General features: G+C 38.7%; 1 pseudogene; it reads right to left on the reverse strand.

Moving 5' to 3' along the window:
• Nucleotides 1-13,609: 13,609 nt before the first annotated feature.
• Nucleotides 13,610-14,279, reverse strand: LOC109392085 (40S ribosomal protein S3a pseudogene; annotated as a pseudogene).
• Nucleotides 14,280-15,490: the final 1,211 nt, after the last annotated feature.

Here is a 15,490-nt window from a genome sequence, read left to right on the forward strand (position 1 = left end):
GTTAGGAGCATGTTCTCTCACCAGCTGAGTCATCCTGACACCTATTGGCAGCTCAATGGCAGCTCAGCTCCTGCGCAGCTCACTGGCCCATGTGGGAATCAAACTGGCGACCCTGTTGCTCAGAGTTCAGGCTCTTAACCAACTGAGCCACTTGGCCAGCTCTGATTAGTTTGTACTTCTTAATCTCTTCAACTTTTCAACCCACCCCTCGACCCCCCTTTTATCTATCACTCCATAGATCTAGTACCCATCTGACACCATACATAGTTATTACAATTTTATTGACTATATTCCTTATGCTATACTCTACATCCCCATAACTACTTTGATGGGTGGAGATGAGCAGGGAAACCATAACATGTGGAGGAAGAGAAATAAAGTATGAGGCAAAAAGACGCAGAGCCTGTTGGTTAATGTTGAACAGCTATGTGTAGCCAAAACACAGGGTCACAGTAAGGAGGTGGTTGGAGATAAGGCTAAAATTGTTGGTTTTAGCCACACTGTGCTGTGCCTTGGATCTCAGGAACTGGAAATTAATTTGTTAGTTAATGAGAGTCATTAAAGGCTTTTGTGCAGAGAAGTGATAAGATTGGAGTACCACATTTAGATTAGTTCTGAAAGAGTGTATAAGATACATTGATAGAGTAGAGAAAGAAGGAAGAAAGTGATTAGCTAAGAGGTTATTACAGTTGTTCGTTTCATGTCAGAAGTAATGGATGAGGCAATAGGAGTGTCATTACCAAAAATGAAATCTTTGGTTGTTTTCAGTTAATTGTATGAGATGAGGTAGGGGATAAAAAGCAATTCCAAGCAATTAAAACCTGGATAATTGGGGGTTGAAGGTCATAGTATCATTTATGCAGTGTCTCTTTCTGCCTGGAGACTTCCACCCCCCTTCTCGTCTGCTCATTAATTGGAAAGATTTTTCTCTATTCTGATTTATCATATATTTTGTTCATCATTCTATTTCAGCATTTATAACACTTTTCAACCTTTGCATTGTATTTTATTTAGTGGCAATTTTGATTGTAAGCCTCCGTGATGGCATCCCCCAGATTCCTAGGAAAGTACCTTACATGTAGTAGTTCTGCTAACAGTGTTTATTTTTGTCAAGAAAAGATTATTTTAAGACAGTGGAAAAGTTTAGGAGAGTTCAGTTCAGTGCTGTGTTTATTGTGTATCAATTATTGTGTTAGGTGTAGATTCGGAGATGAATGTGCAGTGGAAGTCACAGACACATAAGTAAGTAATTACAATATCCTGGGAAAAGTATTGTAATAGAGGCTAATCTGAGGTGCTGTGGGAGCACAGAGAAGGGAGACACAGTTCTGCCTAGAGAGGAGGGAGCCAAGTCGGGGAGGCTTCTTGGAGGAATCATTGACATTGGATGTGGACTAGTGTAGGACAGCTTTGAGGTTGAGAAGGGATAAAGAATATAAGTGATATTTTTTTTGTTCTTTGGGAGAAGGATCCACGAAAGTAAAGCATGAAACTGAAAATCAGGGCAGAGGGGAGGAGAAAAGGTCACAAGGTATCACGATATTGTGAAATTGACTGCCACAAGTGTTATTTCCATGAATACATTTCTAAGAGCCTTTGTACATTGAATTAGATGTAGAAATGACCATTATCCTTTCTCTTTGACCCAATATGAGAGATTTGATAGTGGGTTTGTGGAAACTATACCTGTGGATGGAAGATGCATTGGTCCCTGAATTTTTGGAGACAAACGATTTCCCATTCAACCTATGATTTTTTTTGAGTCTGGAGGAAGTACAGGCTGGAAAAGGGTACAAGGACTGTGTAGTTCATCCCTCAGCATTTAGAATAACAAGGTAATTATTAACTTTAGAAATAATCCAGGCATCATTCTATAGATACATGAGTCTAAAGGGGAACTGATCTCTCATTCAGGATGGTGCCCCTATGAAGCAAATGGGAATGATTCAGCAAAACGAAACAGGAATATAACATGTATGCTTTGATTCACTTACAAACTTTGGCTGATGTGGTAGATAATTTGAAAAACCTTTACCTCTTTTTAGATTAAAGTATTAATTCTGTGTTAAGAAGAAAAAGAATTCTTATCTAATTTCTGGGGAAGAAGAGAGGAATCAAAACATTGGCTGATTTGTAACTATTTGCTGAAAAGACTCAATCTCAGAAATGATTTTTCCATTTGCAATTTGGCACCTAGAACCTACCCAACACAAAAAACTGCCTGACTCTGGGCTTAAAGTGTATTTAATAATAATTAATTAAATTTTGCTTATCCTAAAAGCAGTAATAAAGTATATTATTTCAAAAATCTATTTCCATTGACTTCACAGTGAGATGAAGTTATTATTAATTTATGAAACCTTTCATTGACTTTTATAAAATTAATAATTTTAAAATTTACCTTACAAATAGAGTAACATATTTTAAAAATTCTTTATTTTAACCACTCTATTTTCAAGTATACAATCTAGTAGTTCTTTGCATTGAAAAGATTTAAAATTTGTTTACTGGAGTTTATGTCTCAGCATCGCTATGAAGCTTTTCTTGCCTCATCCATTTTTTAAATGACCTCTCTCCTTTTAATATATTTTCCTTTTCTTTTGTTGTTAAATATAACATTGATAAAGAAAAACATATATGCATGAAACATATATGTACAATTTAACAAATGATTATTGACCCAACACTGGGATAATCACCACCCAAGTTAAGCAGCAGTGCATTGTCAATGCCCCAGACGCCTTCTATGTCACAAACCCCCATGCCACCCTGGAGATAACCAGTATTCTGACTTATGTGATAACCGTTTACTTGGTTTGCATTATACTTTTACTATACTTGCATCTGCAAATGATTTAGTTTCACTTTTCCTATTTTTAGACATTGTACTCATGAAATTATACTGTATATGTCCTTTGTGTTGCAATTTTTTGCTCCATATTTTTGTCATTCATATTTTTGCAGGCAATTACAGTTTATTTTCATTGCTATATGGTAATCCACTATGTGACTTCATCACAATGTAAGCATTCTTCTATTGATAGTGATTTGGGTTGTCTCCAGTTTGGTGTATTATGAAAAGTGATGCTATAAACAGCCTTGTTTGTGTGTCCCTGTGCGCATATGCATGGATTTCTCTAAAGCAGTGGTTCCCAAAGTTTGACCTTCACATCCAAAGCATCAGCATTACCTAGGAATCCATTAGACATCTCAATTCCCTGGTCACATCCCAGGCCTACGTAATCCCAACTCGAGGTGGGGCCTGGCAATCCAGAATTTAAGTAGCCTTCCAGATGATTCTGACACACATTAAAGGTTCAGAACCACCTAGGGTATCTCTCCAGGCCTGGAAATGGGTCATACGTTATTTATATCTTCAGCTTCATTAGAATCAAACTGTTCTATCAAGTGGCTATCCCAATTTACATTATTACCAGCATCGTATTTTGTTAAGTCCATGATGTGATTGCATGAAAACCTGAGACCTTGTTATAAAATGCAAGTCTTTGAATTTCAAACAATCTTATAAAAATTCAGGTGTGTTATTTATTTATGGGTACGAATGCATTCTTATTGTTCTTGACTGTGAACAAACATATACTACACAATTATTGCCTTTTACCCCAGACAAAAATTAATTATTTAATCACTTTTGCCCACCATTTTGTTTTAAATTAATCAATTAATTAATTAGTGAATAGGGGAGACATGCAAAGGGCGCACATTTCAAAGCTGAAAAACGTATATGCACAATGAAAGTTAGGTTTCTGTTCAGTACTATCTTTCAGTCACATATGCGTATGTCCCCATCTACGCCAACCACTGTCATCAGTTTCCCAGTAAGGATTTAAAAATAGTTTCTCTGTGCACTTATTCTACATGCCATTTAGGATTAGGGGTCCCGCTTCGGTCCTCTTGTAAGCTCCATGGCCTATCTTCATCACGGCATTTATCACATTGAGTTATAATTGTTTACATTTCTGTCTCTCACTGCACACTGGGATTTCCTTGGGTTAGGAGGTTGAGTTTTATTACACCCAGATCCTTAGTACAGGCAGTGCCTGGTACGGCAAAAGCAATTAATAAAAATATGACATCTGAATGAATTAAACTGGTAATTTTTTTCCTTAGCTCCCTTGTTTTCTCAGGTTTGAATGTCTGGCTTTCTCAGCGGATTTTTCTTTCCCAGCATGCCCCCCTCCGGGTGAGGTTTGCAGTCATGGCACCTCATGATGAATGTGGCTCTGCACAGGTAGATAAATAGCTAATGAGCTTTGTTGACCTTTTGAGCCTGAAGGCAGGAAGGTGGGCATGTCCTCCATCTCTGCCCTCCTCTGAGAGGCTGTGAAGGACAGTGTTGCCTTCCTGCTTTGAAAAGGCTTATAAATATTCCACTTTACAGAATCCATCCATTATCATTGATTACACAGCAACAGGACACCCATTTGATTAGGGAAAATGATTACCTAGGGTTTTGCACTCCTAGGAGAGCCAACGTTTGCTGAATAGGAGTTTTAACCTTTTTGCCTAAATGAGGTTTCTTTGCAAGCAAAGCTACTAAGTTGCTGTTTCTGAGCCTTCTGGGGTTCGGCCTGTCTTTGTTGGCCTCATCATAACTGGAACTCCACTGTTTGAATGGGACAAGGCAGCATTTTAAGGCCTCATTGAGTGGAAAGGAAGAATGCTCATTCTGTCGTCTGGCTGCACTTGAATGTTGAGAGATTGTCTTTTACAGTCTGTCATTGTCAAAATAACAGCTCAGAATTACAACTAGCAGGTTTTTTGATTTCTCTATCTCCGGTGTGAAGAAACCTTAATTTTTGTTCTCTTGTTCTTTTTATTTTTATTATTGTGAACTTGAGAGTAGTTAACTTGAGCTGAAAGTTCTGAGGGAAAGTTATTGAAGTTTGTGTTGTGTTGATAACCTGCCAGTAAACAGGTTGGGTCTTTTGCTTTGTGCTGTGTGTGTGAGAGAGAGAAGACGTTGCCTGGAATTATCCTATTTCTTGTGTGCAGCATCATAAACAACATGAAGGAGAACTTTTCCTTTGAAAAGGAGTGATCCTTGCATGGCAGGATGGTGATAAAATACTGTTCTTAAAGTTGTCGTGTAGAGATTGATAATGTGACCTTTTTTCAACTTTAGTTTTTGAATTTTTAAAGGAAGGAAGTTACCTGGCATATTAAAATGGTTACCATGGGTCAGGAAAAATGAGTCCCATTTTTGACTCTTATAGAAATGAGCTGTCATTAAACAGAGGAGGTAAAGCTAGGTGTGCTGTTCTGAAAAGCTTTCCAAAGTATATTGCTACTGATACAAGCAGGGTACAAAATAGTATTTATAAGAGAACCCCATTTATATATTTATTAAAAAGGCATTCCTTGATCCTTGACGCCTAAGTTTAACATTCGGTGCCAAATTTCCCACAAGGGTCAGGCAACAGTGCTTTCTTCTGGGAGTGGGAGTGGGACTTGGGGCAAAGTTGTGGAGACATGGAGGAAGACTTGCTTTTAAAAATTTTCTTAGTGTTAAAATGTTTTTCCATGAGCTAATATCACTTTTATGAATAAATAAAAGGAATGTTAAATAAATGCACAAGACTACAGGTGTGTGACACCTTTATATGGCACTGGATGGTTTGAACTTCAGTTTCTTTATCTGAAACAATCAGTCATGATTACTTCAATCATCATTACTTGGATTTTTCCTATTTCTTGTGGGTTGCATCATAAACAACATGAAATAAAACCTTCTCTTTGAAAAGGAATGGCCTGTGGCATGGCCAGATCCTTATAAAATATTGTTTTTCAAATTAAGTCCTTTTGAAATTGATGTGATGACCTTTTGTTCACTTCAGTTTTATGAAGCTACAAGGAAAGAGAGTTGCCTTTTGCTCATGAAGCTGTTGTAAGGGTCAAATAAAGACATTATTTTTGTAAATATTTTTAGAAAAGACACTTTGATTTTATGAAGAGTCCAGAGAGGCTTGCTCCCTTAAAGAACAGAGTCTGGTGAGAAAACAAAGACATTCAAACATATGGACTTTAAAAAGAACCCTTCATTTTATCTCTTCCTCTAGAGCTAAGTGTAAACAAATATTACCTCATGGCCTTAAATTCTAAGCACCTATTTTCCTCATGTATTCAGTGGAGACAACAATGGCTGCTTGCTTATCTGCGCTGCTTTTTCCAAGAAGGAAATGACCAAAGAAATATTAAAGGTTTTAATATGAAGACTGCCATACAGTGGGAGGGAAATAGTGGTTTTTAAGGAAGAAATGAAATGTGATCAGGAGGTGAACCCCTCGAAGGCTGTAACCATGTCTGAGTAATGAATCTTTATAGCCCCAGTACCTAGCATGATATCTGGAATATAATAAGCGCTTATTAAATATCCACTAAATAAATCGGTGAGCGTTTTGATGGATGTTCTTATCTATCTACAATTTTTGGGAAACACAATAAAAACCATAGCTCAGCAGCATAGTAATTAGCATTTTTTGTCTTGCAAGTATTTGGAGGAAAAACGTGCGTGGAACAGTGTTACGAACTTAATGTTTGTGTCCTCCCCAGCTCATATATATTGACGTTCTAATCCTCAATGTGATGGTATTAGGAGATGGGGTCTTTGGAGGTAAGAAGAGTTGGATGAAATCATGAGTGTGGGGTCCTCATAATGGGATTAGTGTCCTTAGAAGAAGAGATACCAGAAGCTTGTTCCACCTTCCCACCAAGTGAAGACAGGGAGAAGGCAGCCATCTGCAAGTCAGGAAGAGAGCTTTCACCAGGAACCAAGTGGCTGACACCTTGACCTTGGACTTTCCAGCATCCAGAAATGTGAGAAACACATTTTTGTTGTTTGAGCTACTCCCATATATGGAATTTTGTTGTGGCAGCCTGCACTGACTAATACAGATGGATAGGGAGGATGTTAATGTAATACTGAAGCGCCAGCCAAGAACTCTGCGTAGATCATTTCACTTAATCCTCACATCTAATGTGGCATATGTTATTTATTCTACTTATTCTAGTTCACCTAAAAGGAAACTGAGGCAAGAAGTGAGATGGAATAATTGGCTAGAAAGTGGCAGAGCTGGGATCGCAATTGAAATCTGTCTGAGTTAAAAATCCAATTCTTTCCAATAGGCCATCCTACTGGGGACAGTTGAAATAATGATTTCCTCCTAAGTCCGATGCTTCACTTTTATTGTATTTTTGACCTTCATGCTTAGGTTAGATCCCCATGACCTGAAAAACTGCAGTGTTCACAGGACTGTTGTCAACCTATTTGTGTTATTGAAACCAAATCAATTGCTTTGGGATCTTGAACTATGTTTGTTAATCCAGGTCACATTTGTTTTTGGAGGGTAAAGTGAGAGGAGGGGGCCTAACTTTATTTTTCTAAATGGTTATCCAAGTCCAACAGTACTTATTGATCATTCCTTTTCTTTCTCATTTGAAATATCATCTTTATCATGTGACTTATACATATTTGAGGGATGATATTTTGCTCCTTGATCTCTCATATATTCAAATGCCAGTGCCTCTCTTTAAATTTATGACTATAAAAGGAATTTTAATACTTAATACATAAATGCCTCCTAATTGTTATGATTTTTAAAGTCTTTTATTCTTATGTAGTTATTCTTTAAAATTCTTTTTAAATTAAAAAAAAGAACACATACATTTTAATAAAATTCCATATATTTATAGATCCATTTGTATATAACCAACCTCTTTAAGGTACTGTCATCTTATCTAGGAAAATAGCTATATTTTCTATAGCTATTATAGAAATAGCTATATTTCTATATTTCCTTTTTTTATCCTACATGAAGTCTGTGGTTTTCTTTATATAGTTTGTATAAATTTCCTATTGAGCTAATCTAATGTAATTTTTAGTTCCTGTTTTGTTATATTTTCTCTTTTATCATTGCAAATATAGGAGAATACTGATTTCTGAACATTTATAACTAAGCATGTAATTAAACTCTTTAAAATTTTATAGTCGTTTAGTCTTTCAATGGGTAGCATATCACATTGCCCTTCGTAAGGTGCCTGGCTTTGTTTTTCTGTATTCTTCTATTTAACCTACATAATCAGAAAACAGTCTTAGCCGTGCTCAGACAGGTGAAATTCCAGGAACAACTTGCCCCAAGTGTCTAAGAGGCAACAAATTTAATGAGTGAATCGCCTCTCCATGTTTACTGTTTAAGTTTACATAAACATTAAAAATATTTACTTTTCTCCTACTGTGCTGTTCTTGCCACATCCAAGCCTGTACTTTATCTGTGGCGAATATTCCCAGTCGACCAGCCCCTTTTCCACTGAGTTTCAACAGCATCTACAGATACAGAAGACACTTTCTGAGAGAAGGGACCATAGACTCCTCTGGCCCATGTCTTAGGTCACTCCCCTACCCACCTCATCCATCCACATCGCAGGCCGGAGCTGGGCAGCCCAGGGGGGCGCTGTCAGAGCTGAGGGATGGACTGTCAGGTTCTACCACCAGTCCTCTTTCCCAAGCCTCCTTGGGTAGCAGACTCAGAGCAGGAGGCCAGATTTTCATGACATTCTTTCTCCAGGGATCTCCTCCCAGATTTGTCAGCATCCTTTAGCTCCTTTGATGAGTGTCTTACTAAAAATGGATATTCCTATTTCAATTAGATCTGATTTAAATTAAATTGTTCCACACCAACAGCACTCTTCTAACAGGAAGGAGTGGTAGCAATAGAGAATTCTCTGTAAATGGGTAAGACAGTACACATTGGCCTCTTCCCCAGGAGGGGGCCTCTCACCATGCCTGGCTTCTCAGCAACCCTTCCTTCTTGTTTCTGCTTGTTAAGGAGAAAACATGGGTAACAAATAATTTTTTGCTAATAATAAGGATGTTACTACAGAGCCTACCTTCTATTTGTAGAGATTGTTTTAATAATTACCATTTATTAGTGTCTACTATGTGCCTCAAACAGTTCCTTTATTATCTTACTTAATCATCATAATAAAAATAATTGAATACCCATGTGTAAGACGTTGTTCTAAGTTTCATATAAAAATTTTCCCTTGAACTTTTTAACATTGGGACCAAGTAATCAGTATTTTCTCCCTTTTATAAATTAGGAAATCAAATTAAAGAAAGTTAAACAAGTTGATTGAAGACACTTATTTAGTAAGTGGCAGAACTATTATAGAACTTGAACCCAGTTCTTCACAATTCCATGCCCAACATGCATTCCATTGCATTAGACTTGAAATGGCAGGAAACGGAGATTTTTAGAACATACAGAAAAAAAATGTGGATTTGGAGTGGAATGGTGGTGGAAAGGTCCCGAGACGGGGAAGCTATTCAGGGTCCAGGGCAGTTCTGGGGCCCACGTGGTCTCTCTCCTGTGGAGTCTTCACTTCTTGAAAAGGATTGCTCCACTCTCAACTTGCTCCTGTCTGGCCCATGCTCTCTAGAGTTGCTAGCCTACAGGTAGTTGTTTGCCACTCTGATTTGTCAGTACCTATCACCTCCACTCAGCAAGGCCTTTAGTGACGGGCCCTCATGGTTTTCCAGCTCGCATAAGGAGTCCAGCCTCTGGATCAGGAACAGGCGCTGCTTCAGTGAGTCACCAGCTCCACCTAAGACCTGGCCTAGCACTACGTCTCTGCCAAGGTCTGTGGGTTGGGCAGCTCTAGCCAGAGGGGACACTGACCCTAATAGATCTTGGTCTGGTCAGTGCAGCTGCACAGTCTTATATAAGTCACCAAAGGAGGAAGAATATCAGTACAGTGTAAGCCATGCTTCAAACAAAGGAATCTTCACTGGGTACATTGCTGTTCCCAAAAGAAAACATGTTTATGTCAAGTATCAGATAGAAACATGAATGACGTAGTTCTCCTCAGATTAATCTTGGATTCATAACCTCTGTGTCTGGGCTAAATTCCCATGAAGTCTGCTGTGAATCATAGAGGAGAGATTCTTTGGGAACTATGCATCATCATTAGTTCTAAAACTACGCCCTAAGTCAATTTTCATCAAAATCAAATAAATCCCAATCAGATTTTTTGAAAACAGAAGGTAAACCAATGTAGAAGACTAAGTGGTCGATTTGAAACGTGGATTGCAGTTGGTCCCAAGTAGCCCTCCTGGAAAGATGGCAGAGCTCCCTGGTGTAGGACCTGCTTGGAGCCCAGGAGATGGTGGTTTGCAGGGGGCAGCAGCAGCCCAGGTCAGACGCTTAGGGGAGGGAGCCTGAGGCTGGGGGCTGAAGTCTAAGGCCATGTTGATGCAGGCCTCCTTGATGCCTTTTCAGTCAGGTTCCTGAAGCCACCAGGGAGTAACACTATATTAGCCAAACTAAATTTTTACCAGGGTAATTGATGGATTTGCAGTTGATTTAGGAGAAAGACACCATTTCTGAAATGTGTGCCAATGGACACAGAACAAAATTTTAACCTTAAAACCATGCCTCTTTCCTCATGGATTCAGTAAAAGAAAAAAAAAAAGTCTTAACATTGTCCCCCCACCACTCACCCGATGGCCCTGCCTGTTCCCTACCCCCACCATGCTCCAGCTTCTCTGGTACCAGAAATATTCCTCTGAAATCATAGAATTAACTGCGTATTAATTCCAGATGACTGCAACATAAACATTATACAAATCAGAGAAAAGGTTAAGGATTAAAGTAACCTAAGTAAAATTTGGTGTTTTTGTCTTGTTTTGACTTTTACTAAATTGCAACGTTAATTCTTTCAAGGGAACGCATACCTTTTGGCACTTTGGCTGTCACTTTGGGTCTTGAGAGCAACTTTCTCATCAACAGCTCCTAACCCAAAGATAGAAGACTTTAAATTCCCTTCTATGTACTCCTAAATAACACTAAGTGGTCTCTCCCTCTCCCCCCCTCTATTTAGTCTTTGTTTCTTTCTAATGTGGTCAGCTCACACTCAGCTTGGCTAGGGAGCAATTTCAGATGCTCATGTGTGCTATCTGCATCTCCTGTGACGGTCTTTCTTCAGCTGGGCGATTTGAATTCCCCCTAATTCCCCTGTCTCTTATGGCAAGAGGCAAATGATTTTTCAATCCTGGCTACACATTAGAATCTTGTGTGTGTGTGTGTGTGCTTAAAAATGCTGATATCCAGTCCCTTTTCAAAAGGTTTGGACTTAATAATATGGGGTGGGGTTAAGGGATCAATCACCCCAAAGAAGTAGACAGTGGTTTTCGAGATAGCTGTCATTTACCAGGGGATTTCCGTTCCAAGACTTGCTCATTTGTATCCTATTTTACCAAGTGGACAACTCTTACAAAGCATGTGAGATGAATTTATCTGAGTTAAAGCAACAATGCTGTGATTAATAATGCCATTCCCTGCTGCCAACTTTCTCTCCTCAATAACATAGTGATAGATCTGCTGGAGGCGATAACACTAGACGCTTGGCCCCAGTTTTCCTCTGCTCAAAGAGAACCTCTATGCATCTGATGGGAGACTTAGGTCCAAGGGAAGGGGGACATAGGCATGTATTTGGGACTCAGTGAAATATTAGAGGATGCTTTTCTCCTGCGCACTTAAACTCTACGTGCCAGAAAATATCGAATGGCAACTTTTCTTTGATTTTCTGTTTTATTCAAACAGTGACAATTAAAGAGAGAACATTACTCTAATTAAGTAATTGAATGAAATGGCAAACAGATGCACTCTGGCTGCTGTGGACAGCAATCCTCATTTACAATGGTGAGCACAGCAAAGCCAGCTGGACATTTTTTGTATTCTGTCATTCAATCAGCTTTTGTTTTTGAGATGTCACTCCAAGAATTTCCATACCATAAAGTCTACTGTTCCAACAGGACAAGGATTGCATGGAGAATAGTGTTCACAGTATGATCAATGAAGTCATCTTCTTAGACATCTCCTACCTGTTGGGAAGGACCAAAGGGCCTTGCTTCACCCTTTTCTCTATCAGTAAGTCATTACCTGATTAGCATGCTGATTTGATATTTGGCATATTTTATATGTATCATTCAACAAGATTCATTGTCAAAATCTAAACTTCCCATATGCCTGATTGCACACAAGCAGAAATGGGACAGGTATTTACATAAGGAGCTGGCAAGCATGACTTCTCTCACTTTGAGGACTGCTCTGATGTTGAGCATTGTACCATCTGCTACAATAATAGAAATAACTTCCTTTTTGAAGGGGGGATTATAGTATCTAGTCATTTGGCCTTAAACTCTTAGAAGCTGGGGGTGGGGGGGATGCAGAATGCACCTATTGCCTAGTCACTGGTGTGATGGGTCATGGCTTGTTTGTTTCCTCTAAGTATGGGATAAGTCAGAAGAAATTTTTGAATCTTCTGCCGCAAGGCACACCATGTCCATCAAATGCTTCCTTTTCTCCTACTAAGCTTTTATTTTTATTTATTTATTTTTTTAGGAAACGTACTCTTCTTTCTCTTAGTATTTCTTTTGCACAATTCCTATATTGCACAATAAGTACCGATTTATGTACAGTTGACCCTTCAACAACCTGGATTTGAACTGAATGGGTCCACTTACATGTGGGTATTTTTTTCAATAAATACTGTAAACATACTTTCTCTTCCTGATGATTTCTTAAGAACATTTTATTTTGTGTAGCTTACTTTATTGTAAGAATACAGTATTTAATACATATAACATACCAAGTATGTGTTAATCATCTGTTTATGTTGTTGGTAAGACTTCTGGTCAACAGTTAGGTTGTTAGTAGTTAGTTTTGGGGGGATTCAAGAATTACAAGCTGATTTTCTACTGCTCTGGGCGCGGGCTTGCTTAAGCCCCATATTGTTCAAGCGTCAACTGTACTATATTTATTCAAGGAAGAGCTACAGCCTGTTCTAATTCTGCAATGCATCAGGGAACCTGATGCCAAGAGCACAACATCTCAGACTAGACCAACCACAGCTACATTAAGTGTGTTAGGCCTCAAAATTTCAACTCATGGCTGTACACATCAATTCCAGATCTGTCTCTGAGTGCTGGAATTTTCCAGAAATTAAGTGAACTGTGTACGTGTGTGTGTGTGTGTGTGTGTGTGTGTGTGTGTGTTTATGGGGGATGGTGGCAAGAAGGATATTCCATATACTATTCCTCCAAACCTTTAAGCAAGTGGAATTAATTCAAATACCCAGGAGAGCTACCCTACTAAACAATTTTTACTCCAGAAAGTGGAAGCTGATTTTAGAAACCCTCCTCCTAGCTGTATTTAATAAAATGTAAGAAAGCCTGTTGTCAGTCTAAGGAATAGGCAGTCCTAAGGAGAGACCATATTGAAATGAAGGTAGGGATACAAAGGGAACTGCTGAAATAAAAAAAAAAAATTACAAAAAAATCAAAATGTAATATTGGAATAAAAATCTGCAATGGAACAAAAAAAAGAAGTAAAGTGTTAAAAATAAAATAAATCAAAGATAAATTTGAAATACTCTCTTCAAATGTAGAGAAAGGATAAAATAAAAACATGAATAATGAGATAATATGAAGGTTAGAAAGCAAATACGTAACCCTAGAAAAACAGTTGTTCCAAAAGAAAAAATATAAACAGAATCATATAATAGATTAGAGACAAGAATGAAAAGTATACTAGATATGTAAGTTTTTGAAGCTGAAAAGAATACTTGTTGGCAAATTGGAAAGGCTCACTGTATAGGCAATAGATTGGCAAGCCTTTTCGATGACTTCCAGGGCCAGGTGGAATCACTTTATTGACTACTTCTTTCAAGGCATTTGTCTGCATCTCTCAGGTCATGATCTCCATCATACTCCACATTTGATGCTGATGCTGAGCATAAGAGGTCTTCTGAATCTGATTGTTGTATTTTTTAGCAAAACCAACACAGAATAGATGAAGCAGATAACCATCAGTAGTCTTGACATCAACATGAGTTTCAAACATGGTCTGCCATGTTTTGACCATGGAGCACATTTTATTAAGGGTAAGATCCATGCCATGGAAATTTGGCAGGGAGTTTTTGCCCTGAGCATCCTCAGTAATGAACTTGAATTTTCTAAATGCAATTTCATCATTCTGTAGATCAGCTGGGCTCACTTCAAAAACACGGCCCTTGAGACCATCAGATGTGACTTTGGTCCCTTGAGTTCTGATGACTAGTGTTTTCCCAATATTTCTTACATTGAACATAGCTGGTGCTTTCACATCACACCAGTCTTTCTTAGAAAATGGGTCAATCACTTTTTTCTTGGCTCCCTTTTTGCTGCCTTTCATAACGTGCTTATTCTTACCAACTGCCATGGTCTTCTCAGAGAGCCAAAAGGCTAGCTATTCTTTTTTAACAAATGAGTGAAATGATGTTAGAGGCATTATAGCAGAAGGTGTGAAAACACTCAGGATGATGCTTGGCATGAAGTCAGCACACAACACCTTCCTGGAGAAAGTGTTCACCAGCTGGCTTGGGGTGGAGAAGTGTGGTTGGAGGGTTGAGATGGGAGGACATTCAAAAGGAGGTGGATGGTGTGCTGTATGTAATACATTGAATGTAGTTCCTTCTGGTCACAGGAGAGTGTGCACGAGGACAGAGAAGGCAGCGTGAAAGATGATACGAGAGAGTGACGGAGGTGAAGATTGTACTGAATGCCACGCTGGAGAGTTTGTCATGAAGGTGCTAGGGAACCAGGGGACAGTATTACTTAGGGCATTGCTGTAGCCATTCACGACCCCCACAAAGGTCTCTACAGTACGGGCTTCCTCTCTCTATGCCTGTCTCTCTGTGAAAGAATTAAGTTTTAGGCTAAATTATCTCAACTATCCCCGCCTTTTCACCTCTCCAGATTTACAGAAAACTTTATTGTAAATTAGAATATAAAGTTTGCTTGTATTTTAAAAAGTGAAACCATGAGTTGCTAAGAAAATGTTGTGAGAGGGGCAATGGGCTATACCCCAGAATCATGAAAAGCATACATTAATTCTGTTTCACTGTTGGGCACCTCATTGGAAGAGTTAGAGAGGCAGCTGCTCTAGGCCGTAACAAGCCACTAAAAATCCTTGAATAGGGGAGTAGCATGATCTACAACAGAGGAGACATTTTAGCTCTGGAGAAACATCCGCCTTCTCAGGAATAAAAGTACTGTGACAGAACAAGTCTAGACAATGGTTAATTTCATGCCAAGATGGTACAGAAATAAATGCTGTCAGAACTCCAAAGAGGGGGAAGTCTCTGTGGCCCAGAAAGACTAGAGAGGCTTGTTTGCAGGATTAAGACATGAGCTGGATTCAAAAAGACAGAAGGATTTAGGAGGGCAAAGAGGAGGGCGAAGAGAATAAATGGAGAATATGCCAAGAACATGGTGCCATGTGCATATACATATGTGTGTTTGTGTGTGTGTGCATGGTGTGTGTGTTGGGGGAAATGCAGTAAGCAGATTGGAATCAACTCGACTCCAGAAGCTGTCTCAGAAAGAACACTTTTTCTCATTACATTGAAATGTGTTTAAAGGGTGGAGCAA

The sequence above is a fragment of the Hipposideros armiger genome, unplaced genomic scaffold, assembly GCF_001890085.2.
Source record: "Hipposideros armiger isolate ML-2016 unplaced genomic scaffold, ASM189008v1 scaffold_0, whole genome shotgun sequence".
NCBI classification, from domain to species: domain Eukaryota; kingdom Metazoa; phylum Chordata; class Mammalia; order Chiroptera; family Hipposideridae; genus Hipposideros; species Hipposideros armiger.